The sequence below is a fragment of the Capricornis sumatraensis genome, chromosome 19, assembly GCF_032405125.1.
Source record: "Capricornis sumatraensis isolate serow.1 chromosome 19, serow.2, whole genome shotgun sequence".
NCBI classification, from domain to species: Eukaryota; Metazoa; Chordata; class Mammalia; order Artiodactyla; family Bovidae; genus Capricornis; species Capricornis sumatraensis.
Genome location: NC_091087.1, coordinates 68403050 through 68421250, shown reverse-complemented (window position 1 = coordinate 68421250; position 18201 = coordinate 68403050).

Sequence of the window (18201 nt, the reverse complement as noted above, 5' to 3'; positions counted from 1 at the left end):
AAAGCACTGTAGAATTCAAATAATCTGCTATAGAATGAGTGAGTAATAGTTGCTCAGTCATGCCTGACTCTTTGCAACAACATGGACTGTAGCCTGCCAGACTCCTCTGTCCGTGGAATTCTCCAGGCAAGAGTACTGGAGTAGGTTGCCATTTCCTTCTCCAGGGGATCTTCCCGACCCAGGGATCCTGCATTGCAGGAGAGTCTTTACTATCTGAGCCACCAGGGAAGCCTACCATTAAAAGACATTTCTAAGTATAAAAACAGGTCAACTTAAAAGGTATCAGCAGGACTTTATCTTATAATCTATAGACAATACATTAGAATATGTAATGAATCCATATACCTTTTCCAAAGGAATATCAAGACAGAAGTAGCAATAAAGTTATAAATGACAGTCATCAATCAGATGAAATAATTTAGATGAAGCTTTTCTCTCTTGAAGAAATCGGGACTGGGCAAGTGGTCAGGAAGGAAATACAATGTGCTTTTAACTTTGTGTGAAAAATAACGTTCAGCTCCACGTTGCTGAACATAGTTCTGTTTTTGCCAAATAAATCCTCTACTTCAAATTACTGTCCAAATGCTTTATTAAAACTCCGCTTCTGGCCTTTGTTTTGGAATCTGTTGCTTTTGTTGCCACATCCTCTGAAGCTCCTACTTCTTTCCTGCTGTCCCCGACACCTCGGTTGCCCTCGCGCTGTCCCCTGAAGCCTCGATTGCCTTCCCACTGTCCTCTGAAGTTGCGATATCCTTCCCGTGGACCTTCTAGCTCTGGTTACTCCGTGACCACAGAAAGCGGCCCGCGCCGTGCAGCATGCCACTTTTTCCGTACTTCTGTTACTGATGCAGTAGGGATATCAAAGCAAACACCCTGCTTTCCTTTGAGAAAGACCGTTCCCTTCACTTTGGAATCAATATCCTCCCCCAGCTGCTCTTTAAGTTCTTTCCAAGCGTAACTAATGTTTGGCATTTCAATTGAGCACCACAAGATCATGGTCACAAAGTCCGCTTCCGAGTTGATCAACGAGCGCTGGTCTACCAAAGTGGCGCCAAAATTGTGGGCCAGGGTTTCCACAGCCCCCTTCTCCTCAAGCAGCATATATCTTGGCATATATGCTCAGTCAGCACATATCCATTGGTATGGGATAGAAGAGAGAGAGCTAGTAGTCTCAAGGGAGTAGGGTGGTCAGCTGTCCTGGTTGTCTGGAGTGATAGTTGCTCAGTCGTGCCTGACTCTTTGCAACCCCATGGACTGTAGCCTGCCAGACTCCTCTGTCTGTGGAATTCTCCAGGCAAGAATACTAGCCTTTGAGCCAAATATTTTACTGTTACTGTTTTGCAGGTGAGGAAATTAAGTCTTAGAGGAATGAAGGGACCAGACCAACTGCACCAAGGTGGGGGATGCTGGCAGGCTGGGCCCCGAATGTCAGCCTCTTTGGTCTGAGTGGAGAGAGCTCTGAGTACCATGCTAGGGAGTTTGGACTTGAAAGAGTGTCAACAAATGCTTCTGAGCAAGGTCAAGGTGGTAACATGATCGGCTGAAAAGCAAAAAAGACTGTTCGATTGGAGGGAAGGGGACACTGAGGAAGGAGGAGGTCCCAGGTCTTTGCATCAGAGCTCATGGGCTGGGGGAGGAATCAGAGCATCCAGTCCACTATTGAAGTCCCGGAGCCCTGGAACTCACATCTGCAGAGGCTTTTTGTTGGTCTCTCCCATGTGTACCGAGCTCAGAGCATCTTTCCACTAGACCAGGTTCAAGCCCAGATACATCTGGCAACTTGAACTCAATACCCATGTTCAGTCATGCACACAGCCCTTGGGACAAAGAGATGTGTATTAGCTTCCTGTTGCTGCTGTAACAAGTTATCACAAGTTCAGTGGCTTAAAATAACATGAGTGTATTCTCTTACTGTTCTAGAGGTGAGAAGTCTAAAGCGGATTGGCATGACTGGTTCCTTTCAGAGGCTCCAGGGAGGAATCCACTTCTTTGCCTTTTCTAGTGCCTTGCCAGTCGAATGCCATTATCAACTCAGTGGACCTGAGTTTGAGCAAACTCTGGGAGATAATGAAGGACAGGGAAGCCTGGCATGCTGCAGTCCATGGGGTCACAAAGAGTTGCACACGACTGAGTGACCAAACAATAGAGGTTGCCCTGGCTCACAGCCCCTTCCTCACATCACTCTGACCTCTGCCTCCATTGTCAAGTCTCCTTTCTCCCACGGACCCTCGTGATTACATTGGGCCCATCCAGATAATCCAGGACAATCTTCCCACCTCAGGATCCTTAACTTAGTAGCATCTGCAAAGTTCCTTTGGCCGTGTAAGGGAACATATTCATGGGTTTGGAAGATTAGGACATGGACATCATTGGTGGGGGATGGGAGAGGGGATTATTCTGCTTCCGGTGAGGAGACAAAGACATACCCTGGCTGAGGGTTTCTGGGAAGGCTCAGAGCCTGTTGTCTATCAGTGAGCAAACATTCTGAGTGTTGTATGAATACTTAATTGGGCTACTATAATGGAGACCCAAAATAACAGGCCCTTATCAAGCAAAGAGGTTCTGTCCTAGGTAAACAGTTGGGGCATAAACAGTACAGGGCTGGATGGCAGCCTCACAGTGTCATGGGCAAGGCCTGCTCTCGCTTGTTGCTGTGCCCTCTTAGTGTGTTGCCCTTGACTGCATGGCCCAGGTGGTTTTCCATCACATCCAAATGCCAGCCAGCCAGAAAAGCAAAGGAAGAGGGGAGGGTTTGGCTTGCTCTTCAAAGGCCTGATATGGAAGTTAAACCCTCAATTCCTTCATGTTCTCATTGGCCAGAAAAGAGTCACAGGGCCACACCTAACTGCAAAGAAGGCCAAGAAATGCAGTTTTGATTCTAGGTGGCCAGATGCACAGCAAAAATCCTATGACGGTGGACCACGGGGTCAATAGACATTGGGATGCAACAGGCAGTGTCTGCCACAAGTACCTACCTACCAAGTATATGGAATATGGCTGGGGTCCTAGGGACACAGCAGTAAGAAAGCCCTTGACCTTGAGGAGCCCTCAGACTCTCAGGAGAGACAAACATATAAACCAATAATTAGAGTTTGTTCTAATTGATGCTTTCAAATTGTGGTGCTGGGAGTCCCTTGGACTGCAAGGAGATCAAACCAGTCAGTCTTAAAGGAAATCAACCCTGAATATTTGTTGAGACGACTGAAGCTGAAGCTGAAGCTCCAGTATTTTGGGCACCTGATGTGAAGAGCTGATCATAGGAAAAGGCCCTGATGCTGGGAAAGATTGAAAGCAAAAGGAGAAGAAGGTGGCAGAGGATGAGGTGGTTAGATAGCATCACCAACTCAATGGACAAGGGTTTGAGCAAACCCCAGGAGACAGTGAAGGACAGGGAAGCCTGGCACGCTGCAGTCCATGGGGTCACAAAGAGCTGGACATGACTTAGCGACTGAACAACACCTAGTAGATTCCGGGGCTGTGTATCATGAAAACCCTCCTGGGTCTGCTCAGGCTTACCATAACAAAACACCATAGATTGGGGCCTGAAATGTAGAAGTTTATTTCTCAAAATTCTTGAGGCTAGAAGTCCACAATCAGAGTGCCAGCGTGGTCAGTTTCCAGTGAGGTCTCTCCTCAACTTAGAGAGGGCAACATTCTTGCAATGTCTTCACATGGTGGGGAGACAGGGAGACAGCTCTCTGCTGTCTGTTCTAACTAGGGCACTAATTCCATCATGAGGACCCCACCCTCACAACCTAATTATCTCCTAAAAGCCCTACTTCCAAACACCATCACACTGGGCTCCAACATACTAATTTGGGGGAGATACAATTCAGCCCATAGCCCTGGGCAACTGGTAAAACCCAGTGGAGGATAAGAAAAAGAGTCAGAATATGCGTCATAGGGCAGATGGCATCTTAGCAGAGCCTCCAGTAATCATTGTCCTCCTTTGTCCTCTCTGTGTCTCCTGGATCTGTAACTTACATCCTCACAGCCTCCCTGGCTCACTCCCTCCTTCTCCACCCTGAAGCACTCTGGCCCATGAAAGTGTTAGTAGCTCAGTTGTGTGCCCCTCTTTATGACCCCTGGGACTGTGGCCCACCAGGTTCCTGTGTCCATGGGACCTCTCAGTCAAGAATACTGGTGTGGGTTGCCATTTCCTCCTCCAGGGGATCTTCCTAACCCAGGGACTGAACCCAGATTTCTTGCATTGCAGGCAGATTCTTTACCAGCTGAGCCACCAGGGAAGCCCACTGTGGCCCATGGCCACGCTCAAAAACTTGGTCCTGAACCCAAAGAAGCTCTTCTCTGTTAGTGTGTAAGTGTGTGTGTGCACGCATCCTGTGTGGCTTTTTGTCTCGCTCCTCCTTGGAACCCACCCCACTTCTAAACAAGCAAACCATAGCTCCCTAATGGGTCCAGAGACATTGGTTTTAAAGCAAGACAAAGTCATTCAGTGAGCAAAACTCTTCTTGTCTGAGCACCATCACACTGGGGAGACACATCTTCGCTACTCTGAAAATGGAATGCCTCCGCTTAAATTAACCAAGTACACAGCGCCCACACTCAAATGCACGCACACACACACACTCATGCCCAAATAGACAGTCTTTCAGAAATGAAGATGCAGATGAGAGACTCAAGGACAGGCCTTACTTGCCCTCTGTCAGTTTACAAGAGAATTTATTCCACCTATTCATCCATGAATATTTAGCAAGGCAACAATAACATCCAATGACACCCATGAGATACACAACTCGGAGAGGCCTCTCCCAGGAACACACACAATGCTTGATGTCAACGTTTTAACTGGACTGAGTGTTTGAAATGCAAGCCTTAGCTTACAATCATTCTCCCCTCTCTCCCTCTCACTTTCTCTCTCTTTATTTGTGTACTCAGCCATTCCCCCATTTTTGATGCAAGCCATCAAGTAAATCCTGTACAATAAACAGCAGATCTGGTGGGCTATGAGGACAGCTCCCGAGGATTTGAGGAGTGCTCCTGGAACAAACAAATCTTCAGACGCTGCATTCTTTGTTTGTTTTGTTGTTGGTTTTTTTTTTTTTTTTTCAAGAAAACACACCCACATGCATTAGACAAAGGCGCTTCTAAGACTGGCTAACAAGGTTTAACATTTGATAAAACAGCAAATTTTTGATAAGCCACTGTGGCCATCTGAATAGAGGCCCCCAAAGAGATCAGGTCCTAATTCCTGGGACCTGAGAATGTTGCCTTACAGGAAAAAAGGAAGTGTTAATGAAGTTAGAGATCATGCTTTAGGAAGATGATCCTGGCTTATTCAGATGTGCCCTAAATGTGTAATCACTGAAGTCCTTATGAGATAGAAGCCGAAGAATACCTGTCTATAGGAAAAAGAGAAGGTCATGTGATGTTAGAAGCAAGGAGGAAAGGGTTGTGAGCCAAGAATTGCAGGCGATTGCCGGAAACTGCCAAAGGCGAGGAAACATTCTCTCCTAGAACCTGAGAAGGAACCAGCCCTGTCCATGCTATGACTTTTTACCCACTGAAACTCACCGCAGACTTGTGTCTTCCAGAACTGTGACAGAATACCCTTGGGTTGCTTCAGTCACTGTTTGTGGCCATTTATTATGGCAGCAATAGGAACCTCATACAGTTCCAAAAGCTCCAAAGGCTGTCCCAGCCACGGGTGTTCCCAGTATCTAAGGGGCTAAGCCACAGTTCTGTCCACGAGGCTCCTTTGTCAATATGAGGGCACAGGAAGCTGTGCATGTCCCAAAGGTCTGGTGCTTGTGTGTGTATTTAGGCCCTCTGTTTTCCTAATAATAAAGTCATTACAGGCCCATGGTAGGAACTCTAAGAGCTAAAGAAAAGTCAGAAGAACATAAAAAGAAAAATCAAAATTAACATAATAATCACCCATAACCCCTCTCTTCAGAAATGATCTTCTTAATGGCAATGATCACAATTTCTAAGTTTATTTTCATGATTCTTTCCTTCACATTGCCTCTTCTTTCACCCCTGCCCCAGGCAGTAAGGTCCATGAAGGCAGAAACCCGTCCTAATTTGTGTGCCATATCTCTGGTGAAATGCGCAGTGCCTGATATACAGTAGGTGATCAATAAATGCAGCGCATGCTGCTGTATATAAAATAGATAAACAAGGGCCTTCTGCAGAGCACAGAAAACTGTACTCAGTATCTTGCAATAGCCTATCAAGGAAAGTAATCTAAAAAATATATATTTATGTATATGTATAATCAATTTGCTGTACACCTGCAACTTTGTACATCAACTATACATCAATTAAAATAGATAAAAAATAAATGTGATGCACAATCACTGAATGAATGAGCCCTACTCACGTTTCGGTACATTTCTTTCCAGCCTTCTTTGTGTGTGTATATTGTCTGTTTTCACATGTTTGAAATTGTTCTGTGTCCACATGTTTTGGGCCTCCCTTCCTCACTTAATATTTTATCCTGAACATGTTCCAAAGTCATTCTAGTCTTCAAAACTTTATTTTCATGGCAACCTAATAGCCCATCCTGTGGTGTTCTTTCGTGAGCTTGCTTTCTTTTTTCTAAGTAACGAAGTCATGGACATCTTGGTGCAAACATCTTTATCTAATTTCTGATTACTTTCTGGAGGTAAATTTCTAGGAGGGGGCGTTACAGAACAGGGTGTATTATCGTTGTTATAACTCACTACAGCTATCTGCCAATACCTTTAAATACTTTAAAAATTAAGTTAACCTTAAAAATGCGCTCCAGTATACACTAGGTACAGACAAATACTGCTTGATTCCACTTATACGAGGTACGTAGAATGATGAGTGAGTGAGTGAAAGTCGCTCAGTCACGTCTGACTCTTTGCGACCCCATGGACTACCCCTAGAATAGTGAAGTGAAGTCGCTCAGTCGTGTCCGACTCTTCCTGACCCCGTGGACTGCAGCCTACCAGGCTCCTCCGTCCATGGGATTTTCCAGGCAAGAGTACTGAAGTGGGGTGCCATTGCCTTCTCCAGCCCCTAGAATAGTCAAATTCAAAAAGAAGCACAAAGTACATTGATGGATGCCACAGGCCAGGAGCGGGCAGTGGGGAGGAGGAATGAGGATTTAGTGTTTAATGGGGACAGAGTTTCAGTTTAGGAAAGTGGACACTGGGGCAGATGGATGATGGTGAAGCCTGTACAATATGAATGTGCTTGGTGCCACTGAGCTGACAGTTAAATATGGTTAAAATAGTATGCTTGGTATTATGTGACTTATAGCAGAATAAAAAAAATTTAAAAAACCCCACCTCTTATCAAGAGGGGCACTCAAGGTCTCAGAGCAGCAGGGCCTGCAGCCTCGTGGTGACGCTGGCCCGCTTGGTGTTGGTTTCAGCGGATGACTCTGGCTGCAGCGGCAGGAGACCCCGGCTCTGGAGTGAGACCGGCCACTTTCTAACCATGCCGCTTTTCTCTGGGAAACTGGGTGTCTTCCTGTCTGGAATGGAGAGGGTGAGTGACAGCTCTAAGCTCTCTTCTACCAAGAAACTTCTAGCAACTGCTCTTGGGGACTGTTGAAAAAGAGGCAAAGCCAGTGAAAATTAGGGGTCATTCATCCCAGACAATTGAATAATGATTCACAAAGTCAAACTTACCTGGTTTGTAAATTAAACCCTGATAAGAAGCGCTGTGCCACCCTCCTGTCTGGATGGACGTGGCATTTGTGTCTCTTCATGTCTGTTGAAAAATGATTCCAGTCATTCAAAGGCCATGAAAAACCATCCCCTCCATGAACAGACTAAAAGAACTAATTGGCCTCAATTACCAGATGCAACAAATTCCATTTCTGCGGAGTCACTAAGGAACAAAAGGTGATTTGCAGGAAATGCCTTTGGCAGGATTTTCAGCTCTATCATTGACAAGACGGTCCTCCAGTGCTCCGAAAACATAATCCATGTCTGACGCAGGGAACAAGGCCATCAGCCAGTGCTCTGTGAATCTAGGTCTTTCTTCAAAGCAGGATGCCTAAATCATTCCAAACGGTTCCTCCTCCGCAGTTCTCTTGGAAATTTGACAACTGCTCACTCATTCATTCTCTTCTTCAGTCAGTCACTCAACAAACATTTGCTGGGAACCTAGGCCAGGCCCTTTGCGGAATTCTTTGAGATTGAATAAGGGCATGATCCCCTGGGGGCATAATAAGAAGACAGAAACCCCAGTTCTGCCTCCATATGCCATGTGATGGAGAAGGAAATGGTAACCCACTCCAGTATTCTTGCCTGGAAAATCCCATAGACAGAGTAGCCTGGCAGGCTACAGTCCATGGGGTCACAACAGTCAGACACGACTTAGTGAGTAAACCACCACCACTATGCCATGTGACCTGAGAACACGCACTTCTCCTTTTAGCCTGGCCTAGAAACACTCACAGCTTGATGAGCAAGACAGAAACCTAGGTTATTTCAACAGAGATTTTTACAGAGCTGTGTGTAAGCACAGAGAGAGAAGCCCCCTACTCTGAGTTTTGAGATGTGTAAAGCGGGGTGGGTGCTCAGAGTGTGCAGGGGGCAAGGTGAAGGGTTTGCAAGCCACCTTTCAGTGCCAAATGCTTCTGTCTGCAAGGATCCGGGCTGATTGGTGGTTATTTAGACACACATGCCAACAGCCTGTAATACGCACACAGAGGAGGGAAGGGGGCCAGGAGCATTGATGGATTTTATGTGCAGGAAAGAATTGCGGCTGTGAAATGTGAAGATGCTTCCTTTCCGGATTAGGCTACGGTAAGAGAGGAAATGTCTTTCTCCCCAGGGCTAGAGAACTGGGCCAAGTTGGTCTGCAGGAGACTTTCTGCATTTGAGAGACTCATCTGGTGGGCTTGGGCTTTGGGGCATGGAGCCCAGGTTTGAGTCCTAACTCAGCCACTTAGCACATGAGACTGGGCAAGCCCTGTTTTCTAGAAAGTTCCATCCTATGACTGATGGAGATGAATGTGGTACATCCTTCCAAGGGCTGGTGTAAGCATCGAACAGGGTGAGGCTGGGGGAACCCTTCACACAGGGCCTGGCCCCCTGCAAATGCTTCATAAATATTAGCTATTCTTACGAGTTGTGGGGAGGCTGGTTGATGGGCTTCTAATTAAATGTTCCTTTGAATCCAAAGAGCCTTCCTCTTTGACTCCTCGCATTTATGAAGAGTTCAGGGAAAACTTTTACAAGTTGGAGAGAAGGGCCAGGTGTGTACTTCCACCCTGGTATGGAAAGCTGGTGTTACAGTGGCTACTTCTGAGTGGACAATCACCCACAATAACCCACTAGTCCATTGTGACCTGCACCCTCACCTCCAGGGGAGAGAGGTCTTAGGACTCAGATCCAACCAGGATTTTCTGAGTACTTTCTATGTTCACGGCACTCTGGACTTCACCACCCTCCCCTCATTTAATCTCAGTTCACCCACACCCTTGGCAGCAGCATTAGTGTCTCAGGAGGCACAGAGAGGACAGGTGATTTGCCCAAAGACACACAGCTTGGAGGTGGCAGAGCAGCGATCTGAACCTGGACATGAATGACCAGTGACCTTTCATAACTTTGCTGCTGGACAGATGTGTGTCCCCTCAGAGGCTGGGTGCCCTGGGAGACCCGTGTGGGGACCATAAGCTCCCTCCTTGCTCAGACCTGTGGGCCACAAACAGAAAGACCTCTGTCCTGAGGCCAGGGACCAATCGTGTCCCAGACCTGAGTTCCTGGGGCTGCCGTGCTCTTCTGATTCTTTCAGCCATATCAGTAGGTACATGAGCTACCGTTTCAACATCACCATGAACCTGCAGTTCCTGAGGCTGTAGGGTAAGGTGAGGTCGTTCAGAGGCCAGGTGCGGTGTGCTGGGCAGGGACCTGGAGCATCAGGGGACAAGACTAAGCCACCGGGCCTCTCCCCGTGTCTCCCTGTGTGCCTGGCAGGGGACAGCACAGGCCCTGCACACACCCGTTTCAGGGAGCCAGGACTCACTCGAGAGGGGAACTGGTCTCTGTCCTTGTCAACTCAAGAGGAAAAGACACGCTATCTCAGAGCCACCTCTGGGCCTCGAGTCTGACGTCGGGGGAGAAGCTCAGGCCCCGGGCCAGGGGAAGGATGTGCAGAGACGCAAGCATGTCGCGCAAGTACAGTTCAACCGTCTGACATGCCCAGAATGCAGCCAGATAGCTACGAGATCCTTGTGTGTTTGGAAGAGACTGAAGCCCCCGATCGGCCTCCTTCCCAGCCTGCGGGCCTCCCTTGAGTCCCAGTCACGTGGATGGCTCAGGGACCATTTCCCCACAGGCCCCGCCCACTTGGGCTGTGGCTTGGTCCTGCTGTGCCTTGTGCCTGGATGCCTTTCCCCTGCATGGGTCCTCCTTTGTCCCCCGCACCCGTGGACTCTACCCCTCTCCTCCTCTGAGCAGCCCCGTCATCTTTTCCCTGCGAACTGAGGAGCCGGTCAAACTCCTGGGAGGTGCTCATCTTTGCCGCTCCAGTTCTTGGGTCAGCTGATACCCGGAAGAGCAGAATAGAGGCTCCTTGTATATATTCCATAAAGTGAAAGTCGCTCAGTCGTGTCTGACTCTTTTGACCCCATGGACTATGCAGTCCATGGAATTCTCCAGGCCAGAATACTGGAGTGGGTAGCCTTTCCCTTCTCCAGGAGATCTTCCCAACCTAGGGATCAAACCCAGCTCTCCCGTATTGCAGGCAGACTCTTTACCAGCTGAGCCACATAATTAGTTATAAATTCCCCCTGGACCCCATGTGCCCTTGCTCTCCCATGTCATCTCATTTTAGGGGGTTATTTAGATAGATATTTGGGGCTCAGATGGTGAAGATTCCACCTGTAATGCAGGAGTCCAGGGTTCAATCCCTGGGTCAGGAAGATCCCCTGGAGAAGAGAATGGCAACCCACTCCAGTATTCTTGACCAGAGAATCCCATGGACAGAGGATACAATCCATGGGGTCGCAAAGAGGCAGACCAACTGAGCAACGAACACTCTCTTTTTTCCACTTTAACTAGACTTTATCATTTAAAGGGGTGGTTTTGCTCCTTACAACAAGTCCCCCAAGCAGCTGCTCTTACTGCTCTATGTCAGTACTCGCTCCCTTCTTTCTCCCAGTGATAAAATTCAGGCCCAAAGACATGATGTCTTCAAAGCTAGGTGGTAGCAAGAATGGGGAGCTGAGCCTGAGTTCTGGGCCTTGCTTGCATCAGGAGCTAGCAAGTCCCTCAGTCCCACAGGGAGACTGAGCAAGGACCTGGAGGCCCCTCACCTGGGCCAGGTGAGGCGTGGCCCAGGCCTCAAGGCCCTCCTGCCGGGGGGCCCATGCTGCCTGCCCGCGGGTGGCCTCCACCAGCTGCCCTCCACCGTCTGCCGATTCCAAGCTTTTCGGCAAACTGGCACCTAATCCCCCACCATCTGTGAGCAGAGCGCATCTTGGCTACCTCTTGGTGCTTCTTCAAATCAACTTGCAAGTTTTCAAAGTGACGCGAGTTCTTGGTGCTTGCAAAATGTCAGCTTCCGTCACATCTTATTAAAACTGAAAATATGAAAAGGTTTCAGATAAACTGAGACGAGGCCAGTTTTCCTCTTTTCTTAAGTGAGATTGCTTTCTTTCTTTTTTTTTTCCAAAAAATGAAAAGAGCTTGGTTGTGTCTCTCTAAGCCTCAGAGGGATGATCATAGCATTTGCATCTGTTGTCTGCTATGGGGGCCACCATCAGTCCAGACTACAAGGGCTCTTCCCAGAGCATGTGAGGGAGGGATGTTTCGGGTCACTTTCTAATGAGGACTTATTCATTTGGGGGCCCTTGATGAATCAGTTGTGGAGAAAATACTCATAGCAGGTAACACCCCTGTGCCAGGAACAATGTCCGAGATGCATCATCTTATTTAATCTGAGAAAGTAGATTCTCCTTCCATCTGTGCTGAGATGAGTGAATGGGGTCCAGTGCTTGGGCAGTAAGTGGCAGAGTGGGGATTTCAACCCAGGTAGCTGGTTCCAGAGCCTGTTCACCTCTTCAAGACTTGGGCGCCAAACTCCCAGCCAACTCCTCTTCCGATGACATGGGAGCCAAGACCACCTTGTGGGACCTGCAGGCTGGATTCCAGCCTGAGTGCAGTGGGAAGCTGAGGGAGGAACCTGAGCTGGGGCTCACAGGCCGGATTATTGCGGCTGCGCTGCGTGTTGACTCCTCCACCTGCTAAGTGGCTGCATAGCCCGAAGCTGGGTTCTAGGGAGAATACAAGATGGATAAAATCCAAACCGGGGAAAAGAAGGCTTGGCTTATCAGTGGAAGCCCCAGAATGAAGCAGGGTGGCCTCCTGTTGTGCCAGGATCAGCCCCTACTTTCTGAATCAGTGCCCATTCTCACTCCCCACTGAGGGTCAGGCCACCTGGTCACCCAAGCCTATGAGGAGTCTTACCACTCAGCTTCCATGGCATCAGGACCCCCTACTCCTCCCCTCGGCTCAGTTCTCTTAGGACATCTCCTCCTGCCGCCTGCCCCTCCATGCGCAGTGGCCCTTCTGGGGCTTGAACCCTCCTGCCTGCTCCTCTGCAGGTGGGTCAGTCCCCTCCACCGGAGGGGAGGGCTGGTTTCTGGAGGGCAGGGTCCCCTGCTCACTCATCCCTGAGTCCCCATGGCCTGGCACACGGCAGGCACTCAGGAGATGATTGTAAGTGGGTTCTCGTGGGGTTAAGGGAACATGAGGGCTCCCCAGGAAGATGGCACGAGGGCACAGTCATACTCCAGGCCACGTGGCCAAGCATTTGCCTCTCTGTTTCCTGGTCCATAAAAGGCGGGTCGTGAGAAGCTTCACAGACTTGTTGGGGGGGTCTGAATATCAGGTAACTAACATTCAGTGCTCAGGGCTGTTACCACAGCAGCCACCAAACCCACCAGTACCATTGCTGCTGGTATGACCTCCCCCATCAGCACTGCTAGTACTGTGGATACTGTTACTACGGGGCCACCCTGCACCTCAAGAATCCTCCCGCCAATGCAGGAGATGTGGGTTTGATCCCTGGACTGGGAGGATCCCCTGGAGAAGGAAACCCACTCCAGTAGTCTTGCCTGGGAAATCCCACGGACAGAGGAGCCTGGCGGGCCACAGTCCATGGGGTTGCTAGAGTCGGACACGACTGAGCAACTAAACAACAACTGTTAGTGATTACCGCTGCTGCTGCTGAGTAGCATTACCACTGCCTCTGCGTACTGTCACCGCTGCCACCGAGTGCTTTACCGCTGCCGCTGAGTGCTGTTACCGCTGCCGCTGAGTACTGTCACTGCTGCCGCTGAGTGCTATTACTGCTGCCACTGAGTACTGTTACCACTGCCTCTGAGTACTGTCACTGCTGCCGCTGAGTGCTGTTACCGCTGCCGCTGAGTGCTGTCACCGCTGCCGCTGAGTGCTCTCACCGCTGCCGCTGAGTACTGTCACTGCTGCCTCTGAGTACTGTCACCACTGCCGCTGAGTGCTCTCACCGCTGCCGCTGAGTACTGTCACTGCTGCCTCTGAGTACTGTCACCGCTGCCACTGAGTGCTGTTACTGCTGCTGGCTGAGTGCTGTCACCGCTGCCGCTGAGTACTATTACTGCTGCCACTGAGGACTGTTACTGCTGCTGCTGAGTACTGTTACTGCTGCTGCTGAGTACTCTTGCTACTGCTGCTGCCACTGTCACTGCTCGCATCAGTGGCCTCGTCACAGTACCGCGAGCAGGACCCTCCTACCACTGCTGCCTCCGTTACTGTTGTTACCAACCAGCACTCTTGACTGCTTCATCAATAGGAAGTGATGAGAAGCCAGATAAGAAATTCAGCCAAGGCTTTACTGGGGATCGAGCTGCAGCTGTTGGGGGGAAAACAAGTCACAAGGCGCCCTTTCTTGTTCCCTGAGCTGGGGACCAGCTGGTTCCTTCAATGGGCTGGAGGGAGGGGTGGGTCTGGGGGCAGCTGGAGGGTGGTCTGCCCACCACTTTGGTGATGCTGGGCACAGGGGTCACGAGCAGGACCTTGGTTTTGCTCCTGACACCTCAGAAGCCGCCTTCGGGGGGTGGTCTTTTTTGGTATCTTGTTGCCCATAATCTGCCCCAGCTGCGCATGCCTGTGGTTATTTTCAGTTCTTTATCATTTCTTTGTATTCTGTTCCTCAAGGAGATGTTTGCTCAAGTGCAGGTGCTGCAACAAAGGGTCCCAGGCCTGGCCCACCTCACCACCAGCCCCAGCACCCCGCAGCTACGATCATAAACGCCCCTAGGGCTGCTGCTCCTGAGGCTACAATGCATCACACACAGCACCGCCACTGAGGCTGCCTGGGCTGCGGCACGACCACCACTGCTCCTCCACGACCACCAAGAAGCCCGCTGCCGTCACTGCGGCTGCCGCTGTGGCCGCGCCAGTCACTCTCAGCAGCAACCGCCTCTCCTGCTGGGGCCACTGCTACAACGGCCGGAGGAAGAACGAAGGGCACGCACAGGGACTTGCCTGGCGGTCCAGTGGCCAAGAATCCTCTGTCCAAAGCAGGGGGTTCAGTTCTGATCCCTGGTCGGGGAATGAAGATCCCACATGCCGTGGGGCAATTAAGGCCATAAGCCCTAATGATGACCCAGTGCAGACAAAACACATACACACACAGATAAAATAAAGAATATGTACAAAATCACTGAGGAAGGTGCGCAAACAGGAAACCCAAGGAAAAACAGTCATTCTAGCTAATGATTAGATCATTTTAAAACACCCTGGAGATATATGTTATGGCAATTAATTAGGGGAAAAATATGTTAAACGGTCCTACGCAAGGCAAGTGAGACTGAGCTGAAGTAGTACAGGGAGAGATTGAGCCTGGAGTACAGGTTTATAATGGACTACTTTAGAATGGCAAATGGCGATAGCAATCAGAAACCTTAAATGTGCTTTTGCATCTAATCTCCCTTCCTGGGACTAATTCAAGAGACGAGGGAGGGGGAATTTATCACCTGAAACTTGGTCAGCATCAGTGAAAATGGAGGGGAGAAAATCCAAGAATATTACTCTCGGGGAATGATGACCTCAATTGATAGAATTCCATAGGCAGGAGTATTACGCAGCTTTGAAACATTATGGTAACAAACGGATTGTACCCCTGGTAGCTCAGACAGTGAAGAATCTGCCTCCAGTGCAGGAGATGTGGGTTTGATCCCCGGGTCAGGAAGATCCTCTGGAGAAGGAAATGGCAACCCACTCCAGAATTCTTGCCTGGAGAATTCCACGGACAGACCACAGAGTCACAAAGAGTGAGACACGACTGAGCAACTGACGCTTTTTCACCACCAGGAAAGATGTTGATGATGTGTTGTTAAAAGGAAAAGATTAACACGTAAAATATTATGTACACTGTGTTTGCCGTGCGTGCATGCTCAGTCTTTGTGACTGCATGGACTGTAGCCCGCCAGGCTCCTCTGCCCACGGGATTTCCCAGGCAAGAACCCTGGAAGGGGTTGCCCTTTTCTACTCCAGGGGATCTTCCTGATGCAGGGATCGAATGCACGTCTCTTGCGTCTCCTGTACAGGTGGATTCCTTACCACTGAGCCACCTGGGAAGCCCACATTGTGTTTAGACTGCTATAAAGCTGTGCGTGCTCATAGACACTTATTATAATAAAACATAGAAAAACAAAAAGAATTATTGGAAGATTTGGATATTCAGACTTAAGCAGTTTTTCACAGTTTTCTTTAATCTGGCTGTCATATTCCTTTTTCAATACAAATGGAAAGGAAAAGAAATGTCCCAACAATCTATTGATAGGTTTTTCTCTCCCTTCAAGTATAACATAGATGTGTCTCCTTCAAAGATTCCTCTTTTCAAACCTCATTTAGCACCACAACAAAGAGTGCCCAACTTTTAGTTCATTTCAAATCAGTTTCTATTAATAAATTTACTCCCATTCACCACGTGTATAATTTGTACACTTTAGGAGATTTGGTGATTATACAGGAATTCAGAATTTTTAATAATTTCCTGACGGGTTTTTGAAGCAGACAATAGGCTCTCCCTATTTCCTAGACAATCTGAATGACGGAAAATATCCAGAATAGCTATGCCTGGGTCTTTCTGTCTTCTCTCTAATTTCACGTACGTTTTTCTTGTCGCGGCTGTCCCCGAGCTTCTGCAAGTAGGAATTCTCCTTTTGAAGCCGAGTCCTTGCAGACAAGAAATTACAGTCATCTTATCCCTAGTGCACTGCCAGATAAGAAAAGAACTTATTATCCTTTAAGAATCTGCGTACAAAAACTTCATCCCAGCAGGCAGATTCAATCTCCGTGGGGCAGGTAAGCATGAAATCTGACCCGGAGGTTTCAGAGCTATGGGAAATGGATATTTATGTCAGCACTCACACTAACAACTGTTTTGATTCATTCAATAGAGACCTGGGGGTGGGGAAAAAAAACTAGGGCTAGAAAGAGCCTTTCAGATCATCTCTTTCAGCCACATCATTTCATAGACGAGGAAACTGAGGTCTGCCTGGATTGCTGTGACTTGCCCAAGTCCTGGTTGCCACTTGGTGGCCAAGCAGGGATCCCAGCTGGCCCTAAAGTTATCTGGAGCCCCTTGAAGGTGATCACATTTTCCTACTCAAAAAACAGGACAAGTCTTCGCACAAAGGGGCCTCCCTAGTTTGGGAGTTTATTTATAAAATAGAGGCCTGACCACAGAACCATTCTGTGTGAAAAACTTTGGGAAGCAAGAGACAGTAGCGCCGTCTAATTGTGCCAGATTGCTTTTAGAGAGAAAAAAAAACCCCTCATTTAGTTATACATTTAGCCATGATGATTAAACAGAATGACACGAAACAAAAACAAAATTCATCCTTCTCTTCCTATCCCAAAAAAGAAGCTCTTATGTTTGTTTATATCCTACACCGTTGGAAGTGCATTTAAAACAGTTCACAATGAAAGGCATAGCCACCATGTTGGAGAGTAGAAATTTGTAATTTAAAACCAGTCCAAGGTTGATTATAGGCCTAGAGTTTGGGAACAGGCTCCAGGCTGCAAACACTCAAATAGAAGCTTTGTGAGTGTCCACCGGGTGGGGACCATGCTGGACCTGCGTCCTGATTTTGCTCCATGGTGACATGGTGAACAGTGCCACCCGGAGATGGACTGTGGCTTGTGAGCCACTGCTGGACACAGGAGCAGCAATCGTGTCCTGTTAACACCGCCCAAGTGAGACCCAGTCCTGGACCGGTTAGCTCTCCTTCTCCCTAGAAGAGGGAGAAGCTTTCAAAGAAGGGGTGCTCCTACCTCAATCCTCCCCCAGAGGGTTGAGGTGTGGGACAGGGCTCCCTAGCTTTTCCCTGGCAAGATGGATGGATGGCGCCACTTCCAGTTTCGTGGGCCAGACTGGGAATTTGGGAGCCCTCACACAAGAGAGCTTCCCTGGTGGCTCCGACAGTAAAGCGGCTGCCTGCTATGCAGGAGACCTGGGTTTGATCCTTGGGTCAGAAAGATCCTCTGGAGAAGGAAATGGTGACTCACTCCAGTACTTTTGCTTGGAAAATTCCATGGATGGAGGAGCCTGGTAGGATGACAGTCCACGGGGATGCTAAGAGTCGGACACAACTGCTTGACTTCAATTTTTTTCTTTTCTTTCATGCAAAAGAGAAGAAAAAGCATTGAATGAGTGAATCCATGGTTTAACTATTTGAGATGCTGGAAATCTGGGATGTGGGAACCTCAATTCTAGCTCACCCCCATGACCTCACACTCAGGACCTTGGGTTCTCACTGAGGATGACCATCGCCACAGGCCATGCACTGCCCATCAGTGGGATTTGCTGATTGCAGATTGCTGCAATGAGACGACAGCAAGCTGTGATGGGGAGGGTCACGCCCATTTCACAGAAGAAGGGAGCACAGCTCAGAGAGGCCTTGGAGCCCTGCCCAGGTCTCATGGCTGGATGCTTGCAAAGGTGGTGTTTCTTGAAAGGCTGGAAGTGAGATTTGAATCTCACTTTCTAATGCTTGTGATCTTTTCTGACCCTGTTTCTTTATGAACTTTGAGCTCTTGACCAGGAACTTGGACAAGAACTCAGACCATCCAGAGACGGAGGAGGGCTGACAGTCCTGGCATACAGGGCAAGTTGGGGTGGGAGTGAAAGGCACTCAGAGACTATCTGCACCAGGTCCCCCATGAAGCTCAGGGTGGGGAGAGACCCAGAGTCACCTAACAT